At 47.2% G+C, this 15,534-nt stretch overlaps 1 protein-coding gene across 3 annotated transcripts in view; it reads left to right on the top strand.

The window, feature by feature from the left end:
• Positions 1-15,534, top strand: part of LOC125879295 (thyroid hormone receptor alpha) — a 170,676-nt gene that overhangs the window by 107,952 nt on the left and 47,190 nt on the right. The window lies entirely within an intron of this gene.

Here is a 15,534-nt window from a genome sequence, read left to right as displayed (position 1 = left end):
AATAAGGGCATGTGCGATTCGTACATGCAAAAACAGAAACACCATATCGCCAACAAACACCAGCTATTTCCTGGGTCTAATCTGGGGCAACTGTGGCTCCGAGGTAAAGCGGGTCAACCACTAATTGGAAGATTGGTGGTTCGATCCTCAGCTCCTCCAGTCTGCATGTCAAAGTATCCTTGGACAAGACTCTCAATTCAACTCAACTTCATTTATAAAGCGCTTTAAAACAACCATAGCTGAAAACAAAGTGCTGTACATAGGAGGTCATAAAACAACAAAACAGTGAGATAATAAAAAGCAGTTAAAACAAAAAACAATAAAAACAGCAACAAACAAATAAAAACAGAGCGAGGTCTCATGCTGGGTTCAAAGCCAGTGAGTAAAAGTGGGTTTTAAAAACAGACAGTGAGGAGGCCTGTCTGATGTGCAGATGTAGATTATTGCACATTTTTGGCTTTTGACTCTGAACCCCAAATCGCATGTGAGAGGTTACTGAGTAGCAGGTGGCACCATGTATGGTAGCCTCAGCAGTGCTTTGAGTGGTTGAAGCACTAAAAAAGCGCTGTACAAGTGCAGTCCATTTAAAGGGCCAGTGTGTAAAATGGGTTGAAAACAGTGACATCAGTGGCCAAATTCTAGATTGCAGGGCTCACTCGCTCACCCCTCCCGTCGGGTAAATGACGGCGGCCTCGTAGGGACAAAAAGCCTTGGCACGAGTTTTTCAGGAGTAGGTCTATCTTGCGACGAGGCGAATATTTATTTAGAAATCTAAGCCATCTACTAACACTCTGCTGTTTCCTCCTTCTTCTTCCTTCCTTCCGCTGTCTTCTTCGTTGGTTCATTTATACATACAAAACACGTTCTCTGGCTGGCTGGATTGTCCGCTCGGTCTGCCGTACATACATGGCGGCGCAAGATGGCGACCTCTCTAAAGCAAGGCCCTTACTATATATATATATATATATATATATATTAAAGCATAACTATAAAGCTACGAAAACCAAACGAATTTTATTTTATAGCGATTGTACACTTATATAAACATATTAATGGGTAGAAGATTCAGATTCAGATTCAGATTGACAATAAACCATGCCAAATATTACACACTGGCCCTTTAACCCCGTCTCCACCCTGAAACAAAAAAGTTATGTTTTGTTTTTTTCTACCTCGTATTTTTCCTTTTAATTTTGGTTATTGAAAACTTGGTCTTAAATTTTATTCTGAGTGGCATTAAGAAGTCTTATAAACTCAGAAATCTAACTTTCCTTAAGCGTCTGGAAAGAGTGACTCACCCTAAGTGCTTTGTTAAACTAATTTTTCAAGGTCAAGAATGACCTTCGATGCTGTACCCGGACAGAGTTCTTGGCCACTTGGGGGGCAGCTGAATAAGCTGTAAACTCAACATTTACATACAGTTTATCATTGTATGAAGTTGTGAGCAAATACTTATTTTCTTGCTGAATGCGGCCCCTCAGCTGCTGAAAAGGATGCTGATGAGAGTGAACCAAACACTGAAGTTGTGTGCGGGTCATAAAACCACAGCAATGAGCGGGTTTCACAACAAGTGGTGGTGGTGCTAATTCTCAGGTGCTACTAAACCACTGCAGAATAAGTGGGTGGAAATCATCCAAAAATTGCACCCAAATCATTGCATCTCTTGTCAGTATGCAGCACTGCAGGTCAGGTGCTCAGTGGTGTCGACATTACATTATTTGAAGCTATCCACCCTCTCTACCGAGGACCAGTTGATGTTAAGGGGCGTTCCTTGGCTGCTTCTTCCCAAACTCCACAAACATCTCCTTGGTTTTACTGACATTCAGGAGGAGGTTACTGTCCTGACACCAGCTGGTCAGGTCCTCTGCTTCTTTCAGGTCGGCCTTTTCATTGTTATCTGTGAGCAGCAAACATGATGGTGTTGGAGTCAGTCAGTCATGTGTGTACAGAGAAAAGCAGGGGGCTCAAAATGCAGCCCTGAGGTACTCCGGTGTTAAAGATGAGGGGTCTTAGACCTTGCCTTTTGCTCCTGGGTTTGCTCCTGTTACACTGTAGGCTGCTGCTTTGTAACTGTCCATGTGTCCAGACTGAAGCCTGTATCTGTAAACTGCAGTGTGTGTGTGTGTGTGTGTGTGTGTGTGTGTGTGTGTGTGTGTGTGTTTATGGCATCCCGAATGGTTCTGGTAATCCATGGTTTCTGATTCCATGCTCCAAACTGCATCATGTAGTGCAGACTGCAGGCAGGTCTCTGATTGGCCAGATTATTTTCTGACCTCTTTCATCACTGGGAGCATGTGCTGTAGTTGTTTACATATTGATCTCAGCGGAGGAAAGCGATTCAGCTCTGTAGCCGCCTCTGAACAGTGTATAACAGTGGTCCAGAGTGTACACGCCTACGGTTAGCTAGCAGCTAACTGCTACCATGGTGGACAACTTTACAGCTCTGTACATTTGGTGCGTCCAAAAAGTCACGGCTCTGGATGTAGATTTCTCCATGTTGTTACCGGCTTCTTCTTCTCTTACACATTTAATGCTATTGGACTTCCGGGTCAAAGCCCGGGGCGGAAACTGTGGAGCATGCTCAGAGCGCCTCGGCCAGTTTGGGTCTGATTGACTGTATACATGCAGGAGTCACATGATCTGGGTGTGTTAGTCCGACCTTGAAAAATTCACTTAGGAATTCACACCTTAGGACCATTTCAGTCAGACTAGCATGTTTACAGGGATTTTATTTTTTTAGTCCAGTTTTAGTCAGACTGTCACAATAAATCCATTTTCTCTGATATCATGTAAATGTACTGAGTGACCTCTGCAAGATGGCTACATGGATGCTCAAATGGGAGTAGCTGTTCTGCTCTGTAGCCGCCTTGTGGCATAGTCAATATGTTGATAGAAGTCATTCATAACTGTCTTGGGGTTCACCTGATTCAAGCCTCCAGCAACAATAAGTGCAGCGTCCAGATAAACGGTCTAAGAGGAGCCCAGATCTTTGCAGAGATCTGACAGGGCAGCCTCTGCACTCACCTGTGATAATGGCCAATTTAAATTCCCTTGGTAGAAGGTGCAGACTGCATTTGATTGACAGTAACTCCAGATCAGGTGAGCAGGAACTGGATAACGTTTTAATATTCCTACTCTTATTCACCATGAAGCATGTTCCTTCTCCCTTTGCCCTGCCAGAATCTTCTGCTCTGTCAGATTGATGTATAGAAAGAGTCAAAGAGTCTCTTGGTTGAGTGGAGTCGTCCAGTTTTCCAGGATTTAGCCAGGGAAATTACAGTTCCTGATATCTGGTTGGAATCTGATGTGGGCACAGAGGTCGTCCAGTTTATTATCCGGCGTCTGTTCATTGGTTAGCAGGATGCTTGACAGAGAAGATCCATGTTGCCGGGATCGCAGCTGGTGTTTAATCCCTCCACGTTTGCCTCATAGACTCAAGACAAACTCTTAGCCCAGAACATCCTAATCTTTTTACCCTGGCTTGGCCCACTAAGTCATGCCTCCAGCCCGCCGTAACCCACTGATCTGTCAGAGTTAAACTCCAGATATCATGCAACAGCTGATGCCGTCTACATGACATCTTCAGCCAAGATACACATCGGCTAATATGTACTGTTTACAGTACACTAGCATGGATCATTCCAAGGCCACCCATGTTTAACATGCACTTGGTGAACTGTAAAGATCCAAATGTCAGCTGTTACAGTGCTGACCATCAGACAGATACAGTGTGAGGACCTTCTTCCTCCAGGAGAAGCAGCTGCAAGAGCAAACTGTGAGGACGAATGTCCAGCACGAGTGTCTTTAAAAACATAACAAGACGTCTGTCATGTTTTGAGAGAATGCAGCATTTTTAAGAGTTTTACACGGAAAAGATGAGGTAACAGAAGACGTTAGATTTGACAGTGGATGACGCCCTTTGAAACAGCAGGTGATCCAACAGTCTAACATTTAAAGACATTTACTGGAGGTTTTTTATCATATCACATCATTAAAGTATGAACATCTTAACTGACAATCCTGATTCCAAAATAGTCGGGATTATTCAATGATGATTCAGTTAAATACAGTACAGAAATATTTAATGTTCAAACTGGAAAACTTTGTGTTCTTTTTAAGCAAACACTCATTATGAATTCGATGTTACATCACTTTTTCTTTTAACAACCCATCCTCACTGTGACCTCGTCACATGTCCACGTTTGGTCATGGACTTTCCACGTCCCCATATGACGTCCAAGGTACCCTGGGTGTGTTGGTTGTTGACGTTCTGGGACACCAGAATAGTAATAACATTATATAAGATAATCATATTGCAAAGATAATATATATGATAATAACATTAAAGACAAAATTAAATTGCAATACTTTTTCAAAACTTGATGATTTTACCTTTCTGTACATTTTGTATACAAATTCATTAAATCATTTTGCTTGTAAATGTCTATTTGCATCACGTTTATTACGGAAAACACATTATTTGATCAATTTACGTGGTGCCCCTAAAGTTCTTTGTGTGCTCCTTACTTTTTCAAAAAAGTTAGCGTCAAGCCCTGACCTAACATCATTAGTTGGGCACTAATGTGTAATAATTTTGTAGTTTTGTAGATTTACATATGAACCAGTGTATGAAGATACAAAAAAGATCATTGCGTTGTGTTTTATGTACAGTTTACACAGCGTACAGACTTGTTGGTGAATCAGGGTTGTCAGAGTCTTAAAGGTGCTCCAAGAAATGTAAATCCAAATATTTAACAGTGTCATGACAACTGAGCAAACACAGTCAGCCAATGAAGATCATGCAATGTGATTAAAAGCCTCAGATGAGCTACTCAGAGGATGTTGTGGTGAGATTGCTTGGCAGATAAATTGGGTGTTTGCAGTGGATAAAGTGTGCAGATTCCTCTCTTCCTTTCTGCAGTTTCTCTGCCTCTTGTGCAGTAACACTGAGAAAGCTTCCTTGGAGACAAAAAGTCCTGCCGATTGAAAACAGAGCAGTGAATCTGATTATGGACCAGGAACTTGCACTTGTTTCCACCCTCTGGGCAAAGCTGCCGACGCGGCCATTTTTTTGGGGGGGCTATTACCTCTCTGTTTTTGTGTGTGTGCAGAGTACAGTGCTGATTTTGCTGGAGTGATTACAGAGAGAGGGTGAGTGATGCAGTGGGAGGAAGTGTAGGGAAAGAGGTGATTTGGAGGAAGCATAGAGAGAAGGAGCTGCAGAGGGAGGGAGGGAAACAGACAGTCATCTTTGATCATGCTGCGCTGCTTCTTCTCCCCATCTAATCAGCTTGGACGCCATCCAAGGCCTCCCTGCTCAGAGACAGATGAGAAGTGTGTGTGTGCATGCATGTGTTCGTGTGTGTGTGTGTGTGTGTGTGTGTGTGTGTAGCTGCACACCAACTGTGTCTGAGGCATTGACTTGGTGTGTTGAGGAGAGTATGTTTCACAAAGACTAAGGTATGTGCAGTGTGTGTGTGTTTAAATGCTGAATAGAGAGCGAGGGTGTGTTTGTGTGTGTTTTGTAATACCCATGTATGATCGCTTAATTACCAAGTCCTGCTTCCAGACAGACTGGTACAGAATGTGCACAGCAGAGTGAACATACTGATCTGTCTGCAGTTAATGCACATTACCTTGATCTGTGTGTCGTCACTGACCCACGGCCCCATGTAATGTTTACACCACGTCTGTGTGTGTGTAACGAGGTTAAATAAGGTTGGGTTGAGTTTCTCAGCCCCCTTCTGTCTCCTAAAAATAAGGTTTTTTTTACCTCAGATCTTCCTGATTTTTTTTAATTCTTAATTAGTTATTGAAGTTTTGTTTTAAACTAAAGCAGTTTGCAAAAAAGTATGTTACAAATAAAGTTGCAGGAATTAAAAACAAGAATAAAAACCACAACAAAATCAGCAAACAAGTGGCGATGATCAGGCCCTCGCACATTCGCACACGTCAGGCACTGGCAGGACGCCAGCTGATGCAAATTTCAAGTAAATCAAAAGGTAATTGTCTGACAAGTCTTACTTCCTGTTGCCAGCAGGTGGCGATATCACCATGACACCTAATGTGTATGTAGTTGGCTTTGAGCCTGGAGCCTCATAAAACATGAAGGTTGGGAAAGATTGGACCATGTATTCTGGAGTGACAAACTGCTTCCTGTTTGGTGGCGAAACACTGACATTTGAAACCTTGCCATGGTCACATGGTTCAAGAAAAACTCAAGCCTTAAGCAACTTTTGAAGTCCAAGGTCTTAAGATGGTGCAGACAAAATTTGAAGTCAATGGGATCTAATTTGTAGGAGGAGTTTGTTAAAGTGTGACCCTGAAAATGGCATAAAAAAATGCACCAAAATTACAGATTTGATTCAAAATGGCCGACTTCCTGTTAGATTTAGAGCATGGCTCCAAGAAGCCTTTTTGTACATCTTGGCATGTTACATGTGCCTACCAATTTTCATACTTCTAGGTAAAACACACTGCAGGGACTGCTTCATTGGAATTTTCTAGGGGGCGCTCCTGAGGCCCTTTGGCACACCACAGGAAAAAAATCACATCAGATAATACGTTTTAGGACTTTTGATGTATGCGCCAAGTTTCGAGAGTTTTCACGTATCTCTTACCCATTAAAAACAACTTCCTGTTTTATGGCGAATAATGCATCGCCATGCCAAAGGCTCAAACTGAAAAGCTGCATCTCTGAGTATCATCGAGGTCTTACAACTATTCTGAGCAAATTTTAGGTGGATCTGATTAACCTGTGAGAAAGAGGACACCAAAATGTACAAATTGTAATTTCCTTTGGCCAGTAGGTGGCGCTATGACTATGATTCAAACTTCCTCTGTAGATGTCTTCGGGCCAAAAATCTGACCCTGTGGTGTCAGGTTACAGCAGTACATGTTGTCTTGTCGAAAGATCCAATTTCACATTTTTGACATGTTGTACCACTTCCTGTGTCCACTATGTGAAGAACTCACTCACTATACATCATGCTGTTGTACATCAGTTGTTGACTGCACCGTGTAAATTTCACGTAAATCAAACGATAGGTGTCTGACCAGATGTACTTCTTGTTACCAGTCGGTGGCACAATCACCATGACAGCTAATTTGCGTGTTGATGCCTTCAGGCCTTGAGCCTTATAACTCATCCATCCATCCTTTGTCATCGGCTTATCCGAGGCTGGGTCTGGGGGGCAGCAGGCTGAGCAAAGTATGACGTCCCCTTCCCCAGTGATGCCTTCCAGCTCCTCCTGGGGACCCCAAAGCGTTTCCAGGCCAGACGAGATACATGAGCCCTTCAGTGTGTTCTAGGTCTAGAAGACCATAATGACGCAGCAAGTTTGGACACTGAGTGCCTCACCTGGTATGGGGACATCGGGGCCCCCCAGTGAGTGTCCGGTGGCCAGGCCTCGGTGGAGCCACATACCTGTGGCGGAAACAGAGTCCCTGGCGGCAGGCAGGGAGGGGTGGGGCCACGGGCGTGCTGATCGCCGCCGTTGCAGACTTATAAACAAGTGACATTTGGGGCAGACTGAACAAAGTACACGGACGTGACAACAACTTCCTGTTTCATGGCAAATAAGGCATCACCATGGCAATGTCCTTCAATCCAAGCTCACGATCATCACGAGTAAGCATGAGCGCCATGATGAGTACGATCTATGCATGATTGGACAACCAAGTGAAGTTTGAGAAGTCTCATGGCGTCAATAACACCAAAGTCTGACCACAAGGAGGAGGAGACTCACATCCTTATTGTGGAGGGCTTTCTGCTTTACACCCATGGACCTTTGATCGACGTGCTCAACCAACGCTGCTTTATTTCCATCCCATACCAAGAATGCAAAAAGAGGAGGTGCTCCAGGAACTACACAGTGCCAGACCCCCTTTCCTGTTGGCAGTAGGTGGTGCTATGAGGACACTTTTTGCCACATGGATTGCGTGAGGCCGGAACTGTTACCATGCAAGAGCGGAAGACTGCACAATGTATGCTCAAGTTACAACAACTTCCTGTTTCAGAACGCTGGAGGGTTTGCGCTGGCCGAATTCGACCTTCAACAGCCGGCAACCAAAAATCCGTCTACCTACTCTCCTCCTGTAGCAGTCCACAGCGGCGGGGAGCGAGGCGGAGGGAGCATGGGGTGGCTAGCAGCTAAATCTCGTCTGATAAACAGAGCGCGGCGAGGAGGGCTGAGTGAAAGAAGTGTCATTAAATAAATCAATGTATGGGAAACATTGAGTTACTGTATGAAGCAGGTGCATCTGCTCGTGGTCGTCTGGTGGGAGGGGCTTAGGACAGAGAGGAGGGAGCTGCTTTCACCTTACCTTCTCCACATTTCCGTCTCCCCCAGCTTCAAGATGAACGCATTAAAGTCTCTCGCAGGGTGTTTGGATTTAACTCTTAGTGAAGATGTTTTAACCCCGTCACAGCAATGATTGACTCTGTGTGGTTAAACACTCCTCAGCTGTAACCAGTGTGAGCTGTTCTCAGCACGAGTGTGTCGCAACATGAACTCTGTTACCTCACCTCTTGTGAACCACACAGCCTGCACGTGACACACTGCATACATCCTCCATATCACACACTGCCTATGTCCTCACACACACACACACACACACACACACACACACACACACACACACACACACTCACACCCCTCAGAAATAATGTCTGAGAACAAACGAAACCTGGTCACATTTATATAGACGTATTTGTTGTTGGCATTTAAAGCAGTTTGTCTTGAGTCCAGTCTGTGTTCACAACATTAGCGACGTCAGCCAGCAGCATTCAGTGTGTTGTAGTGTGAGATAGTTTCCTCTTAGCCTACAGTAACAGTGTGTCCTCCTGACACAATCTGATTTTACTGCTCCAAAGACAGGTTGCATAAGACTTTCCCTGATGTTTCCCCACTCCGCAGTCGCTGTAAAGAGGCAGACGAGACATTAAGAGTCTCTGTGGACATGTTGGAAATTGTTTTCTTATTAGAAGAGTGTATTTGAATGTTTCTCTGAAGAACTGGGAACTTAACCCGCTCGTTGCTGTCCTGAGTGCCATGACCAGTGTTACTTGAAAAAAGTAATTAGTTATAGTAGACGTACAGACAGCAGACAGGTGGACGTACAGACAGCAGTCAGGTGGACGCACAGACAGCAGTCAGGTGGACGCACAGACAGCAGACAGGTGGACGTACAGACAGCAGTCAGGTGGACGTACAGACAGCAGTCAGGTGGACGTACAGACAGCAGTCAGGTGGACGCACAGACAGCAGTCAGGTGGAGAAATAATGTCTGAGACAGAAACAGTCAGGTACGACAGACAGGTGGACAGCAGTGTCACGAGTCCAGCGTGTCACAGACAGGTGGACGTCAGCAGACAGCACAGGTGGACGTGAGACAGCCTCAGGTGGACGACAGACAGCAGGTCAGGTGGACTGACAGAATCAGGTGCGGCCAGACAGTTGCAGACAGACAGGTGGACGACAGACAGCAGTCAGGTGGACGACAGACAGCAGTCGTGGACATGGACGCACAGACAGCAGTCAGGTGGACGACAGACAGCAATCAGGTGGACGCACAGACAGCAGTCAGGTGCAGACCAGACACAGCAACAGCAGGTCAGGACGTGGACAGACAGAATCAGGTGGACGCAGACAGCGTCAGGTGGACGCAGGTGGACGCACAGACAGCAGTCAGGTGGACGTACAGACAGCGGACAGGTGGACGTACAGACAGCGGTCAGGTGGACGCACAGACAGCGGTCAGGTGGACGCACAGACAGCAGTCAGGTGGACGTACAGACAGCAATCAGGTGGACGTACAGACAGCAGTCAGGTGGACGTACAGACAGCAATCAGGTGGACGTACAGACAGCAGTCAGGTGGACGCACAGACAGCGGTCAGGTGGACGCACAGACAGCAATCAGGTGGACGTACAGACAGCAATCAGGTGGACGTACAGACAGCAGTCAGGTGGACGCACAGACAGCAGTCAGGTGGACGCACAGACAGCAGTCAGGTGGACGTACAGACAGCAGTCAGGTGGACGCACAGACAGCAGACAGGTGGACGCACAGACAGCAGACAGGTGGACGTACAGACAGCAGTCAGGTGGACGCACAGACAGCAGACAGGTGGACGTACAGACAGCAGACAGGTGGACGTACAGACAGCAGTCAGGTGGACGTACAGACAGCAGTCAGGTGGACGCACAGACAGCAGTCAGGTGGACGTACAGACAGCAGTCAGGTGGACGCACAGACAGCAGTCAGGTGGACGTACAGACAGCAGACAGGTGGACGTACAGACAGCAGTCAGGTGGACGCACAGACAGCAGTCAGGTGGACGTACAGACAGCAGTCAGGTGGACGCACAGACAGCAGTCAGGTGGACGTACAGACAGCAGACAGGTGGACGTACAGACAGCAGTCAGGTGGACGCACAGACAGCAGTCAGGTGGACGCACAGACAGCGGTCAGGTGGACGTACAGACAGCAGTCAGGTGGACGCACAGACAGCAGTCAGGTGGACGTACAGACAGCAGTCAGGTGGACGCACAGACAGCAGACAGGTGGACGTACAGACAGCAGTCAGGTGGACGCACAGACAGCAGACAGGTGGACGCACAGACAGCAGTCAGGTGGACGCACAGACAGCGGTCAGGTGGACGCACAGACAGCAATCAGGTGGACGTACAGACAGCAGTCAGGTGGACGCACAGACAGCAGACAGGTGGACGTACAGACAGCCGACAGGTGGACGCACAGACAGCAGACAGGTGGACGTACAGACAGCAGTCAGGTGGACGCACAGACAGCAGTCAGGTGGACGCACAGACAGCAGACAGGTGGACGTACAGACAGCAGTCAGGTGGACGCACAGACAGCAGTCAGGTGGACGTACAGACAGCAGTCAGGTGGACGTACAGACAGCAGTCAGGTGGACGTACAGACAGCAGTCAGGTGGACGCACAGACAGCAGTCAGGTGGACGTACAGACAGCAGTCAGGTGGACGTACAGACAGCGGACAGGTGGACGTACAGACAGCGGTCAGGTGGACGCACAGACAGCAGTCAGGTGGACGTACAGACAGCAGTCAGGTGGACGCACAGACAGCAGTCAGGTGGACGCACAGACAGCAGACAGGTGGACGCACAGACAGCAGTCAGGTGGACGCACAGACAGCGGTCAGGTGGACGTACAGACAGCGGTCAGGTGGACGTACAGACAGCAGTCAGGTGGACGTACAGACAGCGGTCAGGTGGACGTACAGACAGCAGTCAGGTGGACGCACAGACAGCGGTCAGGTGGACGTACAGACAGCGGTCAGGTGGACGTACAGACAGCAGTCAGGTGGACGCACAGACAGCAGACAGGTGGACGTACAGACAGCGGTCAGGTGGACGTACAGACAGCAGTCACTGTATCACTCAGCTGGTCAGAGGACAGCGTGGGGAGAATCAAACGTCCTCCAGCTGTGATTGACAGTAATTGTCAGAGGCAGTGATCATTGTTGAGTATCAGATCTGTGTGTGTGTGTGTGTGTGTGTGTGTGTGTGTGTGTGTGTGTGTGTGAGAACATGTCCGATCTGATCTCACACACTCTGATGCCATCTACTGTCACATGTGGAGAAGTGGAGCTCAGCTGGCTCAGTCTGATGCCCAGCAGCATTAATGCTCTTCTTCATCATCACTAACAAGTGTCATAAACAGACCAAAAGACAGATTCACTGCTGCCATCAGGTGGAATCTGTGTTCCTCGTCTGTCACCCAACAGTCTGTTTCCTGATAAAGACTGAAACATCAATTCATGAATCACAAAGATAATCAACAGATCAATCAGTCCGTTTTTATTTCCAGCCCTGGGTGACGTTATCATACAGTAAATAAGTCGTAATGATTAGGCGCGAGACTGTAAGAGCTGTGTGGACAGACCGACGGACAGTGGATGGATGGATGGATGGATGGATGGATGAATGAACAGACAGACGGATGGATGAATGAATGGTCTAATGGATGGATGGACAGACGGACTGATGGATGGATGGATGGACTAATGAATTGAGGGATGGATGGATGGATGGATGGATGGATGGATGGATGGACTAATGAATTGAGGGATGGATGGATGGATGGATGGATGGATGGATGGACTAATGAATTGAGGGGTGGATGGATGGATGGACAGACAGACGGATGGATGAATGAATGGTCTAATGGATGGATGGACAGACGGACTGATGGATGGATGGATGGATGGATGGATGGATGGATGGATGGATGTTCAAATGGACTTATGGATGGAGGGATGGATGGATGATGGATGGACAGATGGACTTATGGATGGATGGACTAATGAATTGAGGGATGGATGGATGGACTAATGAATTGAGGGATGGATGGATGGACTAATGGATTGAGGGATGGATGGATGGATGGATGGACTAATGGATTGAGGGATGGATGGATGGACTAATGGATTGAGGGATGGATGGATGGATGGATGGATGGACTAATGGATTGAGGGATGGATGGATGGATGGATGGATGGATGGATGGACTAATGGATTGAAGGATGGATGGATGGATGGATGGATGGATGGATGGACTAATGAATTGAGGGATGGATGGATGGATGGATGGATGGATGGATGGATGGATGGATGGACTAATGAATTGAGGGGTGGATGGATGGATGGATGGATGGATGGACAGACAGACTAATGGATTGAGGGATGGATGGATGGATGGATGGATGGATGGATGGATGGATGGATGGATGGACAGACAGACTAATGGATTGAGGGATGGATGGATGGATGGATGGATGGATGGATGGATGAATGGACAGACTAATGGATTGAGGGATGGATGGATGGATGGATGGATGGATGGACGGATGGACGGACAGACAGACTAATGGATTGAGGGTTGGATGGATGGATGATGGATGAATGGACAGACTAATGGATTGAGGGATGGATGGATGGATGGATGGATGGATGGATGGATGGATGGATGGATGGATGGATGGACAGACAGACTAATGGACTGAGGGAGGGATGGATGGATGGACTAATGGATTGAGGGATGGATGGATGGATGGATGGACAGACTAATGGATTGAGGGATGGATGGATGGATGGATGGATGGATGGACAGACAGACTAATGGATTGAGGGAGGGATGGATGGATGGATGGATGGATGGATGGATGGACAGACTAATGGATTGAGGGATGGATGGATGGATGGACAGACAGACTAATGGATTGAGGGATGGATGGATGGATGGATGAATGGACAGACTAATGGATTGAGGGATGGATGGATGAATGGACAGACTAATGGATTGAGGGATGGATGGATGGATGGATGATGGATGAATGGACAGACTAATGGATTGAGGGATGGATGGATGGATGGATGGATGGATGGATGGATGGACAGACAGACTAATGGACTGAGGGATGGATGGATGGATGGACTAATGGATTGAGGGATGGATGGATGGATGGATGGATGGATGGATGGACAGACTAATGGATTGAGGGATGGATGGATGGATGGATGGATGGATGGATGGATGGATGGATGGATGGACGGACAGACAGACTAATGGATTGAGGGATGGATGGATGGATGGATGGATGGATGGATGGATGGATGGATGGATGGATGAATGGACAGACTAATGGATTGAGGGATGGATGGATGGATGGATGGATGGATGAATGGACAGACTAATGGATTGAGGGATGGATGGATGGATGGTCAAATGGACTTATGGATGGATGGATGGATGGATGGACAGACTAATGGATTGAGGGATGGATGGATGGATGGTCAAATGGACTTATGGATGGATGGATGGATGGATGGACAGACTAATGGTTTGAGGGATGGATGGATGGATGGACAGACAGACTAATGGATTGAGGGATGGATGGATGGATGGACAGACTAATGGATTGAGGGATGGATGGATGGATGGATGGATGGATGGATGGATGGACAGACTAATGGATTGAGGGATGGATGGATGGATGGACAGACAGACTAATGGATTGAGGGATGGATGGATGGATGGTCAAATGGACTTATGGATGGATGGATGGATGGTCAAATGGACTTATGGATGGATGGATGGATGGATGGATGGATGGACAGACTAATGGATTGAGGGATGGATGGATGGACGGACGGACGGACAGACAGACAGACTACTGCATTGAGGGATGGATGGATGGATGGATGGATGGAGGTGATGGTCAAATGGACTTATGGATGGATGAATGAATGGATGGATGGTCAAATGGACTTATGGATGGATGGATGGACAGACGGACTAATGGATTGAGGGATGGATGGATGGTCAAATGGACTTATGGATGGATGGACAGGAGGGATGGATGGATGGATGGATGGATGGATGGATTGATGGATGGACAGGAGGGATGGATGACCTTTGTGCAGGCAGAAAGTGGATGACTTACAGATGGATGGAGGTACAAATGAAGGGATGGATGGATGAACGGTGAGACGGATGAACGTGTGACCTTTGTGTAGACAGACAGTGACACTGAGCTCGTAGCCCGGTGAGGCCGTCCTCCACATCCTGTCTCTCTCTCTGTATCAGTCTGGACTCAGTGCCGCCCTAAAACACTGTCAGTGGGCGGGGCTTCTCACCCTGACAGACAAACTCCTTCAGCCAATCAGGGTTAACTAATCACAGGGGAACATCTTCATCATCACCAACGGAGCCAGCTGATAAATCAAACTTTTGCCAAATCCACTTGGAAGATCAGCAGAAACTTTTTTACTCTGCGAGGTCACGCTCTCGTTCTTGATCTCCACCCAACACATTGTTGACACAGTGACCAGAATAATGTGTGCAGCTCCTCACAGGTTCACATACTAGGTTTTACATTTCACTTCTGCAGAGGTCGGTAATTTTCACACTGATTCTTCCCTGCAGCAGATCACTCATAGTGTTCAGTCATATCTGTCTGTGTGTCCACATTGCTGTGTGTGTGTCAGTATTTTTGCTTTGAGTCTATGAATCAGTGTTGAGTGACTCCTCTGTATGATCAGTGGTCCTGCTGAGTGATGTGAGAGCAGCGTGTAACAGCCTGCAGGCTCTGTACAGGAACAGGTCAGCTCAGGTCACATGTAGATCCACAACACCGGCGCTACGGTGACTCTGCTGCCCTCATGTGGCGCTCTGTGCTCCTCACATGCTGATGTACACACAGCTCACACAGCTGAGGAGGAGCTGTGCTCTTCTTCACACATGGTGACTGATGGGTCTTTAGTATTACTGGTTATCTTCAGACTGAAGTGAAGGTAAAGGTTTCTCCGCTGACACACATCCACACTAAACTGTGACGAGACAGTAACACTTTAATCTCTGAGCAGGATAATCCACCCTGAACCCTGCAGCCACACAAACATGACACAGTTAATATTTAATAGCCACGAGTGCATTCTTTCTCCTCAACGTAGTTTAAGGCCTCCGTGTAGGCGTAGCCAGGGCCCA

The sequence above is a fragment of the Epinephelus fuscoguttatus genome, linkage group LG19 (assembly GCF_011397635.1).
Source record: "Epinephelus fuscoguttatus linkage group LG19, E.fuscoguttatus.final_Chr_v1".
NCBI lineage: Eukaryota > Metazoa > Chordata > Actinopteri > Perciformes > Serranidae > Epinephelus > Epinephelus fuscoguttatus.
The sequence above is the reverse complement of the archived record's forward strand: the minus strand, read 5'-3'. Positions and strand labels throughout refer to the sequence as shown.